The 14,141-nt window shown below is 46.8% G+C and overlaps 1 long non-coding RNA gene across 1 annotated transcript; it reads left to right on the top strand.

The window, feature by feature from the left end:
• Window positions 1–2,122: 2,122 nt before the first annotated feature.
• Window positions 2,123–12,843, top strand: LOC119974204. Its single transcript, XR_005462489.1, has 3 exons — window positions 2,123–2,255; window positions 7,237–7,274; window positions 10,593–12,843. It is a non-coding gene; the product is annotated as an uncharacterized LOC119974204 (long non-coding RNA).
• The last annotated feature ends 1,298 nt before the right edge of the window (window positions 12,844–14,141 follow it).

The following is a 14,141-nucleotide window of genomic DNA, read 5'->3' as shown; positions in this document are numbered from 1 at the left end:
GGAAACCGGAGCACCCGGAGGAAATCCACGCACACACGGGGAGAACGTGCAGACTCCACACAGACAGTGACTTAAGCCGGGAATCAAACCTGGGACCCTGGAGCTGTGAAGCAACTGTGTAACCACTATGCTACCGTGGTGCCCTGAAGTGTGCTGAGGAAATTCATGTCCCAGTGCTATAACCTTATTGACTGCCTGATTTTAGGCTCAAAGCCTGGTACTGGGGTCAGAATGGGTGAATTGGCTCAATCTCGCTGATTTGTATTTCTCATGCAGCGTGATTGGCAACTGGATGGACAATGTAACTCTCTGCTGCTTTCTAATTGATTGGTGTGATTGTTAATCATAAATCTCCAGTCACCAGTTTAGGATATAGCTTCAGTGCTGAGTCAGAATGAAGCTTCTCAGTCCCAATCAGGACTCCTGACTTTAATGGAAATAAAAACGGGGAGAGATGCAAACTGAGTTTCTGATTCACTGTCACCCGTTTCAGATTATCACACATAGTCTGATTGTGCCAGCATCAAGCATTTTTTGATGCAATAAAGCTCCCCTCTACTAACAGGCAACAATGTGCTTTATCCTTACCCTGTAACACAAAACCTCTAAAATGTTTATCAGTGATCATCATTACTAAAGTATAAATTGGAGATATACTTGCAATGACTTAAGGGCAGCATGGTAGCACAGTGGTTAGCACAGTTGCTTCATAGCTCCAGGGTCCTAGGTTCGATTCCCGGCTTGGTTCACTGTCTGTGCGGAGTCTGTACGTTCTCCCTGTGTCTGCGTGGATTTCCTCTATGTGCTCTGGTTTCCTCCCACAGTCCAAAGATGTGCAGGTTAGGTGGATTGGCCATGCTAAATTGCCCTTGGTATCCAAAAAAGGTTAGGTGTGGTTACGGGGATAGGTTGGAAGTGTGGGCTTAAGTGGGGTGCTCTTTCCAAGAGCCCGTGCTGACTCGATGGGCTGAATGGCCTCTTTCTGCACTGTAAGTTCTATGATTCTATGACTGGACATGCATTAAAATGAGGAAGTTACTGTTTGAGTTGCCCTGCCCCTCAAATGCTTCACTATATGGACATCTTACCTAGACTCAGCATTGAAACACACATAAAGATGCAGCATCTGCATGATAGATACACAAATAGACTAGAAAAATCTAAGGTTTTGTATGTTTCAGTGTAATTAAATTGTTAACGATGTGATACAGTTTAATTACTGACAAACAATTTCTTTGGCACTCATAATTAGCTTTTATAATTGTGGAGTCTCATTCTTTCAGATTTTACTTATTGTCTTTCCCTTTCTTTTATATTGCTCAATCCCATCTTTCTTTCCCTCAATTTCATTTTCTGTACACAATTTGGCATTGAATTAACCATTCTAACTTAAATTTCCTGGTCCTGACTCTGCGTGCCACATTAAGAACTCATCAATCTGTTTGGCTCCAGGGATACACAGTTGCTTGTCCTGTTTTCATAGATCCTAGATCATCTGTAGAGAGTCATGTGCTGTGCTGAAATGGATTTCTAATCTCCTCAGGTTCCAGTGCAAAAGTGCATAGAAGGTCGGTGGGTGAGCTGTGCCATTGACTAGTGACATTGATTTGTCACTGCCTGCTAAATCCAGGCCACTATCCAACACTGGCCATTGTGTTGCCCTGCTGACTAAAATCGGCAGGTATTACTGAATTAAGGTTGGCTTTGCACTTTGGTCATACCCAGTAATAAGAATGGCTTCTCAATCTGAGTGATGGACATTCTCCCAGAGATGAGCTATTGCGATTGTTCACTCAATGAGTGGGAGGGTTATGGAGTACTTTCACCTAAGTGCAATAAACTCTGTTTTGTTTTTAATGTGCAAAATAAATTGCTGGAATTCCGTAGCAACAGTTTTCTCCTGGGAGAAACTCTCTCCACAGCGTCACGCAATGGCAGCCCAGTGGCCAGATGGTGTCTCTGCCGAGTTCTGGCTGCATCCAGCTACAAGGAATGAGAAGGGAAGTTGAGGGAGCCCTGGGTTAGATAAAGAATGAGCAGCTTGTATCCTGTTTATAATTCAAATCCAGTCAGCTCACAATCCCTAACCAAGACACTGGAGTGTATGATTGAACAGGGACAAATCAAACCTCATGGAGCTCCACTCTACTCCACTAGAGAATCGACATAGACTCCTGCCTGCGCTTCCTTATCCAGAGAGTACCTGATCTCATCCGTGCCATGGGGCAAAGGAGCAAAGAAAATAGAAATTCATGGTGGGTCTATCTTTCACACATTCTCGCAGTCAAGTGAGGCCTGAGAGCGGGCTCTCTACCTAACCTCTAGCGTAGAAGTGGTATGTATGAACATTCTCTGGCGAAACTTTATGGAAATAGGGATGCAATGGTCAGAATAAGAACATAAGAACTAGGAGCAGGAGTCGGAAATTCAGCCCCTTGAGCCAACTCCGCCATTCACTGCGATCATGGCTGATCTCATCTTGGACTCAACTCCACTTTCCTGCCCGTTCTCCATAACCCTTCAACCCATTAATAATTAAAAATCTATCTCCTCCTTAAATTTACTCAATGTCCCGGCATCCACTGCACTCTGGGGGAGTGAATTCCACCGATTCACAGCCCTTTGAGAAAAGTAATTTCTCCTCATCTCAGTTTTAAATCTGCTGTCCCTTATCCTAAACCTATGACCTCTTGTTCTAGATTTCCCCACAAGAGGAAGCATCCGCTCGCCGCCTACTTTGCCAATACCTTTTATCATCTTACATAACCTTACTCTCTGCTGTTATGAATATTTTTACTATTGTGTGGCTGCTGGTGTTGGTTGGGGTAGCTGCGGGCATTCAGAACACCCGAGATTCTGTTGCCCAGGTCAGTATTGGTGCCAGCCCAGAGATTGGACTTAACACTTGGATACTCCGGATGAAGAAGAGGCCGTGCTGCAACTCCATTGCCTAGCCGCACCCCGCATAGCACTCGTCCGCATCCTCGTACGGGAGAATGGGCACTGGCTGCGTATGGAACTGGACACTGGGGCAGCAGTGTCGCTCATAGGCGAGAGCACTTTCGACCATATCCAGCAAGGGGTCTGAACTTTGACATTGGCCCCTACCTCGACTCTTCTGGCAACCTATACAGGGGAACAGTTGCTGATTCGAGGGACGGTGCGGACCCTCCATTGTCATCAGCCCACTCTGCTTTGTGGTTTGAGGTGATGGCCCCAATCTCCTGGGGCACGATTGATCACACCGCCTTCATTTAGACTGGCACCACGATTTTTAGGACGGGTCCGGCGGACTGGGTGACATACTACGGAAATTCCCCAAAGTTTTTCAGCCTGGATTGGATACCATCCATGGGGCTGTGGCCAAGATTCGGAGGATCAACCTCGGTTTCTTAGGGCACGACCTGTGCCCTATATACTGGTGGGCAGGGTAAATGCGGAACTAGACTGTCTGGAGAACATGGGCATCATTCGACCAGTGAGGTTTTTGGATTGGGCGACCCTGACGGTTCCGGTTTTGAAACCAGACAGGACTGTATGCCTCTGTGGCAACTATAACTATAAACGTCCAGTCAATAAGGCCTCACGGTTGGATCGATAACCCATGTCCTGCATACAGTCACGCTGGCGGGAGGCAGCACGTTCACAAAGTTCAATATGAGCTATGCCTACCTGCAGCTGTGGCTGGATCCATCCTCACATAACTGTTACCATCAACACGCAGCGCAGCCTCTATGAGTATAAGTGGTTGCCTTTGGGGTTTTGCCGGTTTGCATGATTTTTCCATGTGTTATGGAAGGTATTTTGCAAGGCCCAACGTGAATCAATGTGTACCTAGATTTTGTCCTGGTCATGTGCGCAACAGGTCCAGGACCATTTACGGAATCTGGAGGCCGTGCTCCAGAGATTCTCGGAAGTTGGCATTCACCTAAGGCAGAAGACGTGTGTTTTTCACTCTAAAGTAGTTGTCCGCCTTGCTACCAACTGGACCTAGCTGGGTTACCCCTGGTGAAGGACAACGTGCCCGCCACACAGCCACAATGGGATTCCGCTCCTTTCTCGGTGTGGTGAATTACTACGGGAAGTTTGTCCCGAACCTGCCAATGGTGCTGGCCCCTCTGCACCTCCTGCTGAAGAAGCACCAGGGCTGTCTCTGCGGCGCCACCCAAGATGCACCTTTCCGTCGGGTCAAATAGTGACTATCATCATCGGGCCTGTTGACCCACTATGACCAGGGTAAGTTCCTCGTCATCACTTGCGGCGCGTCACCGTACAGAATTGGGGCCGTCCTGCCCATCGGATGCCGGACAGTGAATGACCAGGACATTGACCACCGCCAAGTGCAATTATGCCCAGATAGAGAAGGAGGGTTTGGCGCCGGTCTTTGGAGTTAAGCGTTTTCACTAATACGTCTGTGGTGGTTGTTTTACTCTAGTTACAGACCACAAACCCCTCCTGAGCCTATTCCCCAAAGATAAGGTGATTCCACCCATAGTGTCAGCACGCATCCAGCAGCGGGTTCTGCCAATCACTGCTTATGAGTATTCTCCAGGACATACGCCAGGAACTCAGATAGCGCTTGCAGGCTACCCCTACCTTGGCCTTGTTTCCCCTCCCCCCCCTCCCTCCACCTCTGGCAGCAGTGATAGTGGCTGCGTTAAACTTTATGGACAGTTTGCCGGTTAGCGCATCTCGGGACGGATCCCATCCTAGCCTGTGTGCGACACCTCGTCATTCGGGGTGGTCAGCATCACCAATTGGCTGGAGAGCTACCTGCTTTTTCTACCCAGCTGTCAGAACTAAGTATCGATGACGGGATTCTCTTGTGGAGCATGTCTCATGACCCAGCCAAAGGCCAGGCACCTACATAATGGACACCCGGGGGCGACCAGGATGGAAATGGTTAAAGTCCATTGGATGGCGGCAATCACCTCTCATGCTGAAATTCCACCCTAGGTGCCTGTTGGCTATCCGGCAATGTGCTGCAACAGGCAGCTCTGGTGTCCAATCGGGTTCAGGTAGGAGCCCAGCAGTTGCGATGACATTTGTGGTCGCGCTGACCGCCTTTGTGTCCACAACCAGTGGCAGGCCCCGTTCCTCAGGATCCAGGCCCAGGCTCCCGCAGGCCCGTGAGGCCATCATCCGCCTGCCCCTTCTCGACCTCTCGATGGTGGTGACCTCCTCTGATTCAGAGATGGAGTACGAACCACCTGTTGTGTCGGGGGGAGGGGGGGTTAACCAGAGGTACAGGCTCCGCCCACCACTATCCTGCCGCGACGTTCCAATCATATCAATTCCCGTACCGGTCTCCCCGAACAGGCACCGGAATGTGGTGACTAGGGGCTTTTCACAGTAACTTCATTGAAGTCTACTAGTGACAATAAGCGAGTATTATTATCTAGGCGCAGTACACCCCACTGGGGGCAACACTGCCCGGTCTTCTGAGGTTCCTCCAGTACTAAAGAGGGTTCATTGGCCATCTTCTCCCTCGATCTTCTCCCTCGATCTCTTCTCCCTCGACTCAACGGTACATGGAGGGGTTTTTGGTCTTGGGGGGGGGGAAGGTTGTCCTATCAGGACCCCGACAAAGTACTACAAAGTCCGGGATCTGATTTTCCCGGAGGCCTTCAGAGAATATGTGTTCCCCTGCTGAAAGGGGGCGGGGCCTCCAAGGCCTTTAGGTACAAAGTCTGCTGGTTCTCAGCCGGCTAGTACTGACTCGGAGTGGTTGTGCATGTGAAAGTCTCTGTAGAAAACTCCAACAAACCTATCGTTTATTAGCAACCTGATGTAGACCTCTTCCTTCGGAGGCATTCCTAACACATAGGGTGGAATTTGATGAGACGTTTGGAGGCGGGTTTAGAGGTGGGACTGGGAGGGAAAAAGTAAATGTCGACCCATTGTGTTCCTGTTTTTGGCTGGTCTTGCTGGAGATGGGTGGCTAGGCTCAGCCAGGCAGTGGATGGTGCGCAGCCAACAATCACTAATCATGAGGATAATTAGGGAGACAGGGAGGACTCCACTGTAATCTTCCTGATGTTGATGCGGCCTCCTACTGATTGTAAAGAACATATGAGCAAAGAGCCGGAATAGGCCATTTGGCCCTTTGAGCCTGCTTCACCATTTAATAAGATAGAAATCTCAAATCTGCACTCCCCCTTATTCCCGATAACCTGTCACCCCCCATCCTGACCAAGAATCTGTCCACCTGTGCCGTAAAAATACTCAAAGACTCCGGATGGGATTTTCCAGCCCCCACACACATCAGCAGAGGCAGCTCGACATTGGCCATCGGCGGGATCTTCCCATTCCGCCGAGGCCTATGCTGTTTTGTGTGGCTCGCTCGTCCAACTGCTGGGCACCAGCCACCAGAGGGGTGGTGGAGGGGAGGGAGGGGGGCCGTTGGGGGTCACCTTTGGTGGAACCAGAAGATCCAGCTGGCAGGAAGGGCCAGAAAATCCCACCCTGTGCTTCCCCCACCTTTTCAGCAAGAGAGTTCCTGACCCAACTCCATTATAAAGGGACCTGGGTTCGAATCCCGGCTCTGGGTCACTGTCTGTGTGGAGTTAGCACATTCCCCCTGCGGCTGCGTGGGTCTCACCCCCACAACCTAAAAAGACGTGTTGAGTAGGTCAATTGGCCATGCTAAATTGCCCCTTAAATGGGAAAAAAAAAATTGGACACTCTAAATTTGTTTTTACAAAACTCCGTTATAAAGGGGCGACCCTCATTTTGAAACAGTGACCCCGAGTCCTGGATCCTCCCACAAAAAGAAACATCCCGTCCACATCCACCCTGTCACGATGTTTCAGGATCCATAAATAAAAGTCATCCCTTTTTTAAAAAATTGCTTCGATTGTATTTTTTCTCTGATTACCAACACAATAGGTGTCGTCGATGCTGGGGTGTGTGTGTTGCGGGAGTGGGGGGGGGGGGGGGGGGGGGGGGGGTAAGGAACAAGAACCCCTGTTGGGATAGGCCACAGTCAAATAAAGATAAAAATAATTCTGCACTGCTCCAATTTTAAATGAACACCACATACTTTACAAGCACAAGCTTAATAATTTTTGATTTCCTAGTGAACAAAAATCATATGATCTCTGTGAAATTGACTACCAGTGTTAATGGGGTGGAGTTGGAGGATGGAGTTAGGCCTACTCTAACTCTTTTGAGCCAACGTTATTGGATATAGTACAATTATAACGACATTTTATAACGGTTTCCTTCCCCCATCAGGCTGGACAGGATTTGAAGGCCACTTCCAGAGGTGAAAGGTCAGTGCATTAACTTACTGCACCACTTAATACCTCTTCTCATATTATTGTGCAAGTAAAATGTTTGCACTTTGTATCTGAACAAAAATCAATGTGCCCTGGAATATGTCACATTTCATGGTGACATTTCAAAGAGGATTTTATGACGGCCAAGCTGAACTGTTTAGCTTTTTGGGGGGAGTCGGGGTTGTGGGGTGGGCGGGGGGGGGGGGGGGGGGGGGGGAGGGGTGGTTGTTGTTGATTCAAGGAATTGAATTTCTGGCTAAATGGGTGATTGTGTTCGAGTATAAACTGACGAAAGTCCAAATCAGTTTCTACTTCCCATGTGGCAAATCATGAAAGGAACAGCTGAAATGGTATGTATCACACTGTAATCTAATATTTCAGAAACATTTCTCTGATCGTAGGAAGGAGCTCAGCAGGGGTGACTGAGGTTAGCTTTTTTTCAGAATGCTATAGTCCTTGATGCAGAGATTGGCTCAACTCAGCTTGAATCTGTGGCAAGCCGGGGTTAAACACTGACTGCTAAAAATCTATCTGTGCCCGCTTTTGAGTGCGAGCCGTAACTTGCCTGTGCGAACGTGCCACTGCCTCCTCATTGACGTGGTTGGAGTTTTAGTCCAAGAATGGGCCTGCACTTCTGGCTACCTAAGTACTCAGCAGGGCTCTGGACAATGTACACTGATCTCACATGGTACAGTCAGCTTGTCCCCCTGAAAGGAGCTTTTCCCCTCTTAAAGGGGAGCTGCACTCACAGGAAGCTGTGCAATGGAGCATCAGGTAAGAGAGAGGCTGCTAGCTTCATGGATGTAGCACTGGAGGCTTTATTGGTGGAGACTGCCAAATGGAGAGAGACCATGGGAAGGATCTTCCAGCCCCTCCCATCAGCGGGATCTTCAAGTCCACCAAAGGTGATTTCGTTTCCCCCCCCCCCTCCCCCCCCCCCCCCCTCCCACCACACAATGGCTTCCTTGGCGACAGGGCTGGCGAACCATACAAAACACCACAGCGGACCAGAAGATCCTACTGGCGACCAATGCCGAGCTGCCTCCGCAGCATGGTAGCACAGTGGTTAGCACAGTTTATTCACAGCTCCAGGGTCCCAGGTTCGATTCCAGGCTTGGGTCACTGTCTGTGCGGAGTCTGCACGTTCTGTGTGTGTGTGTGGGATTCCTCTGGATGCTCCAGTTTCCTCCCACAGTCCAAAGATGTGCAGGATAGGTGGATTGGCTATGCTAAATTGCCCTTAGTGTCCAAAGAGTTTTGGTGGGGTTACTAGGTTGCGGGGATAGGGTGGCGGCTTGGGCATGGGTAGGGTGCTCTTTCCAAGGGCCGGTGCAGACCCAATGGGTGGAATGACCTCCTGCACTGTAAATTCTATGAAAACACATCACAGGGAAGCTGAAAATCCCTGCCCACGTTTCCAGAGGGCGCAGGGGTGAAGGCGGCCCTGGAGGATTACCTTCCGAAGGGAAGGGGCAGGTGACTAGGGACCCCAATGCCCAGGGTCTGGTCCTGAGGACATGGTAACAGTGCTACAAGACATTCCCTGATCTCACAGATGGTCAAGGTAGTGAATGGACCTTCAAAAGACATCTCCTACCCACAGCAACACTGCCACTGTTGAGCGCACCAAACCCCCATCATTCACCCGTCAGTAATCCCTAGCAGTCAGGAGTCAGGCCTAACATCCGGATATTCCGTCTCACCCTCACATACCTCCCAGTGAGGCTAGCCTCACAACCAGCTCCCACTCCTCTAGCTATTGATCTGTGGCAGGCACCTCACTCTAACCACCACATCAATCACTAACATTCTTTCCTCATTCTTGTCGGATAAGGAGACCCATAACAGGAGGGTTGTAAATGGGGCTGTCCAACTGAAGCAGGGGAACATGGTATATATTGTCCCTTTGGCATCTGGCTTGTATCTTAGAAGTCTTTGCACACTCTGGTCTAAATAGAACAGGCATCATATTTATATGGTGGTGGTTGGTGCCCCCCACCAACCTCCCAGTGAGGCGGCGGGGAGGGGGGGGGGGGGGGGGGGGGGGGTGCAGAAGGAGCAAGAGAGAAACACAAAAAATGTCAAGTTGCTATGGAGACCCTTTATTGCTGGACACCTTTGATTTTGTTGTGAATAGAATACCTTGTCCACCTCACCCGCTTAATTGCTTATTGCTCCACACATCTGTTGGCTCGGTTCAATGAAATTTAGCTGCTGCCTGACACCCTCTTAATAACTTGTAAATGAAACAGATGCCGCCCAATATAAAAAGTAACAACATTTCAAAGCAATTATCAGTTAAATGGCCACAAGAAGTGGAAGGGTTTTGGATTATAAACTTGCTGAACCAGTTAGAGGGGTATTAGGCAAAATATCTCTTCATATATGTTGGGTCTGCAAACTAGAAAAGGTGCATTGTAAAGGCATTGGATGACAGCGTAATTAACCTCTTCCAGATGTAACTGCAAATGCGGTTATACATAAAGAACATTTAACTGGCCCAAATCTTGTGGCCAGTGGCAAATTGAAGGCACTTGTGGTTGAACTTGACAGTAAGAAAGCTGTCCATAAAACTATAACAATCTCTGTGGCGTAAATGTCACTTTTCCCAACATTATGTTAATTCCAGTATCACATCAGGGGATTCTTCAGGGTCCGGAAAGAGTTATATCCGTCGACTAAGCAGCCAATCTCAATGAAGAATTCTCACAGATAGCAAACCAGGAAATAAAAACCACTGACTATGTTTCACTTTTTGATCATTTTACAGTGACCCAAATAGAACCATAGAATACCTATAGTGCAGAAGGAGGTAATTCAACCCATCGAGTCTGCACTGACCCTCTGAAAGAGCACCTTACCTAGGCCCACTTCCCTACCCTATCCCTATAACTCTACCAAACCTGCACATCTTTGGGCTGTGGGAGGAAACCGGAGCACCCAAAGGAAACCCACGCAGACACGGGGAGAAGCTGCAAACTCCACACAGTCACCCAAGGCTGGAATTGAACCCGGGTACAAGTTGTGCTCCCATTGGATTAAGGTAGAAACTGAAATGCCATAAATGCATTTTTAAATTATGATTTAAACGTCTAAGGATTTTAAAAAGCAGAATAAAGTAATTTGACATTCCATGAATATAAAATTAGACTTTTCAGGGCTACAGAGGTGGTTGATTAATAATTAGGAATTTAGCAGTTACACCTCAATTAACAAGCCATAGTTTTTTCAAGGATATTTACAATGAGGCTAATAGTGTAATTGTGGAAGTTCATGTTAATTCAAATGATTTCTACGTATTTCCTTCTGCAGGGACAGCGCACACGATGGAAGAGCAAGGAGGCACTGATAGCAATTTCTGCATTTCCAGGTTTAACTATGCAGACGCCAGAGGCTGCTGTCAGTTTCACAGTTGTCATAATGATGAACCGTGACAGTTTTGCCATCATTACAACCACAAACTCTGGGTTAGTAATAACCCATACAAGTTGGCCAATATAGCATCGCTGTACATTCTGCCCTCCTTGCCACAGAAACTTCCGGATTTTACCGCATCTATCCAAATTCCTCATCCTATTCCCCAGGGATAGCAGGTACCTACTCTCAGTCATTAGGAACGTTAGGTGCTATACTTCCATCAACATGTCGCTGATCACAAACTGACGGCAGATCCTTAATAATAATCTACTCGGCTCCGAGGACCTGGGTTCAATCCCGGCCCCCAGGGTCACTGCCCGTGTGGAGTTTACACATTCTCCCTGTGTCTGTGTGGGTCTCACCCCCAGAACCCAAAATTGTGCAGGGTAGGTGGTGTGGTGTTTTTTGAGTTGCTTAATTTAGGATGGTTGACGTAGTGTTCACAAAGAGCACACAATAGCTTGAACTTAAACAAAGCTATAAATGTATTAATTTGGATTCGACACGTACTCCTAAAGAATACACAGTTGATTATTAACATTTAAACTACATTCATCTATAGCTAATCTTAACACTGACATAAACTATGATCTGCTCTCACTCACACTATTTGTACTTCTGAATCTCTCTAGCTAACTCTGACACACTCTCCCTCCCAAGGCTTGGCATCATTGCCTTATATACTTGTAACTATAGCTCCCTCCAGTGGCTACTCTAGGCACTTCATTAACCCTTGCAGTTTTTACAGTTATGATAATACCACGCTAAATTGGCCACGCTAAATTGCCCCTTAATTGGAAATAAAAGATGTTGGTACTTTAAATTTTGTTTAAAAAATCAACTAACATTTCTACTTGTATTCCATTGGGTTGCCTATCCAATGGCATGTGACGTACACTCAATAAATTAATCATGGCAAACCAGCATATAAGGCTCAGGTAGGCCTGTTCTTTCTTCACTTAGGATCTTCTGCTGAGGAAGGAGAGGAAAACTGGCAAAGATGTCCCACCCAAGCCAAACGTGGGCCATACCGACTTGCTCACGCCACCCTCTATCTAGTGGTGTGAGGAGAAGCTGCCTATAATGCCCATTTGATGATGGGTTCTGATGAGGCTTTCCTGCTTTTATTCCTATTCAGGACCTATCGGCCTCCAGCTAATCCTCAGCACAGCAAACTGAGGAAATTTGATCAGGGAGGATGACATTCCTGTGAAGGAAGCCACCTAATCCAATAGCTCCAGGTTGCGACACAGAACAATCTGCGGCAGTGTGTGCTGAGAAGATCTAAAAAAAGTAAAGTAAAATTATTGCAGATTTTGGAGAGGAAGCGCAGTGACTACAGCATTGCTGGCTTACCTAAGGTTGCAGGTTTTGAATCCACTCCAGGCTGACGTGATGAAAGCTTGTTCTGTTAGTTGGTACTGTACCAACTCAATCCTATCCCTAAATTCTCCATAGCCATAAACAGTACCAAGAAAACAATCACCAAATTTAAAATAAGAAAAAACATCTTTGTGATTTACTTCTGGATGGCCCACAGCAGTGCAAACGTACTCCAGGGGTCAATGTAGCAGACTCAGCATCGGAAGAGATTTAGAAGTAGGTTGCCATGGGGTTAAGGGTGGGAAGTTGGAACCTTAAAGCTCAAGAGAAATTGTAAGAACACTGAAAAGGATAAAAACAAGTTCAAGTCTCACTTCATTCAGACTCCAGCTTCATCTACTTCAAGCAAGAGGTACTGAGTGGAAGCAATGATAGCCAGCAACAATGGTGGAATACTGATAACTGCCTAAACCAAGATGGCGTGACTTGGAAATAATGATACTTGCCCATTATTGTTGCCTTTCGAGGAGTGGCTGCATGGAATGAAGTGCTGTCAAAGTAACCTTAGTTAGTTGCTGCAGTGCATGCTATAGATCATACACAGTGCAGCCACTGTGTGCTGGTGATAGAGGGGGTGGGTATTGAGTACAACCCAGGGCGTTGATCAAACAAATGTATTTTTACGAGATAGTGTCAAGCTATTGTGTTTGCACCCATCCAGACAAGCGCTGTATATTCCATCACACGCCTGTCTGGAACCTTGTAGATAACATAAGTGGTCATGAGGGGTTGGGAACTGAGCCAGTCATCGCCCGGTATCCAAGGGGAGGCATTGTGGTATTGTCACTGGACACCCACGTCCCATGAATGAATAAAAATTTTTTTTAAAATCTCTACCTTATTTTTATAACCATGGTGTTAATTTGGCTAGTTTACTTAAATTTCAGATATTGGTGACCTCCCAAAATACTGATGGTGGAAATTTGGTTATGGTGATACCATTGAAGATTGTGGAAGATGGTTATGCTTAATCTTATTTGAGACAGTTATTACTTAACTCCTGTGATGATTATGTTACCTGCCACTTGGTAGCTAACTTTTGGGTGTTATCAAGGCCCTGCTGGGCTTGTGGCCTATTTAAGGAAGTGAAGCCGTTTGAATGTATGGGGTGTGTGTGTAAACTCTGAGCTAGAACGTGGACCTCGATGTGCGTGTAAATAGTCATTATGAAGCCAGGGAATGCAGTTGTGCTCCCCCAATCATCACACTCTACACTCCAGGAATTTATTAAAGTCCATTGCAGATGGGTCGGGTGGCCTGAATTGGAATATCAACAATAGGCAAGCTGAGACGACAGGCACAGGCAGCTCACACAACATATTGAAATTAGGCCCAATTTGGGGTAAGCACTGGACCTTGTAGTGGTAAGTGCCACAGGTTGCACAACCCAAAAAGGACCCTTAACCAATATTTTACTCTATATGTAAAAAATAAAATATGGAACATTTAATAACTTTGTTCAAATACTCTTTTACCTGGAAATGGATTTGTGCATGTATCAGATATCCACATGGCCATGAACGGTCAACACACACAAATGACACCCAGGTTTGTTTGAGAGGTTCGAAATGTGTATTTGTAACCAGCAAGAAAGGGTTCATGAAGCTGTTTGCTTCATGAAATCACTGCTCACTTAAGTACATTTCAAAAGCAAGCACCTTTTAAAATATAACGGAACTGAGATTAATAATCCAGCAAGTCGCTACTAATGAACAGCTATTGTGATACTCATTTTACCCCTTGTGACTTGAAACTGCTCAAAAAGAACTTCCAGATATAAATTAAACTTCCACAAGTAATTCTCCTGCTGTTGCAGATGTGCAATGCATTGACCATTACTGTTTCAAACAAATAACCTTTTGTTTAGGTTTTTCTTTTCTTCATTAGTCTATTTCTTCTCCTCCTATTGAAGATCATGACTCTCTGGCAATGTACTAAACACACTCCAGGACTTTGCCAGAAGTGACTATTGATCATGGGTGCAGGTTGTTCCATATGTGGAGGACATCATAGCCAACCACATCACCTGCCCTCACTTGGAAACCAGTCATGTCTACTGGT

This window comes from Scyliorhinus canicula, chromosome 1 (assembly GCF_902713615.1).
Source record: "Scyliorhinus canicula chromosome 1, sScyCan1.1, whole genome shotgun sequence".
Taxonomy (NCBI): domain Eukaryota; kingdom Metazoa; phylum Chordata; class Chondrichthyes; order Carcharhiniformes; family Scyliorhinidae; genus Scyliorhinus; species Scyliorhinus canicula.
The sequence above is the reverse complement of the archived record's forward strand: the minus strand, read 5'-3'. Positions and strand labels throughout refer to the sequence as shown.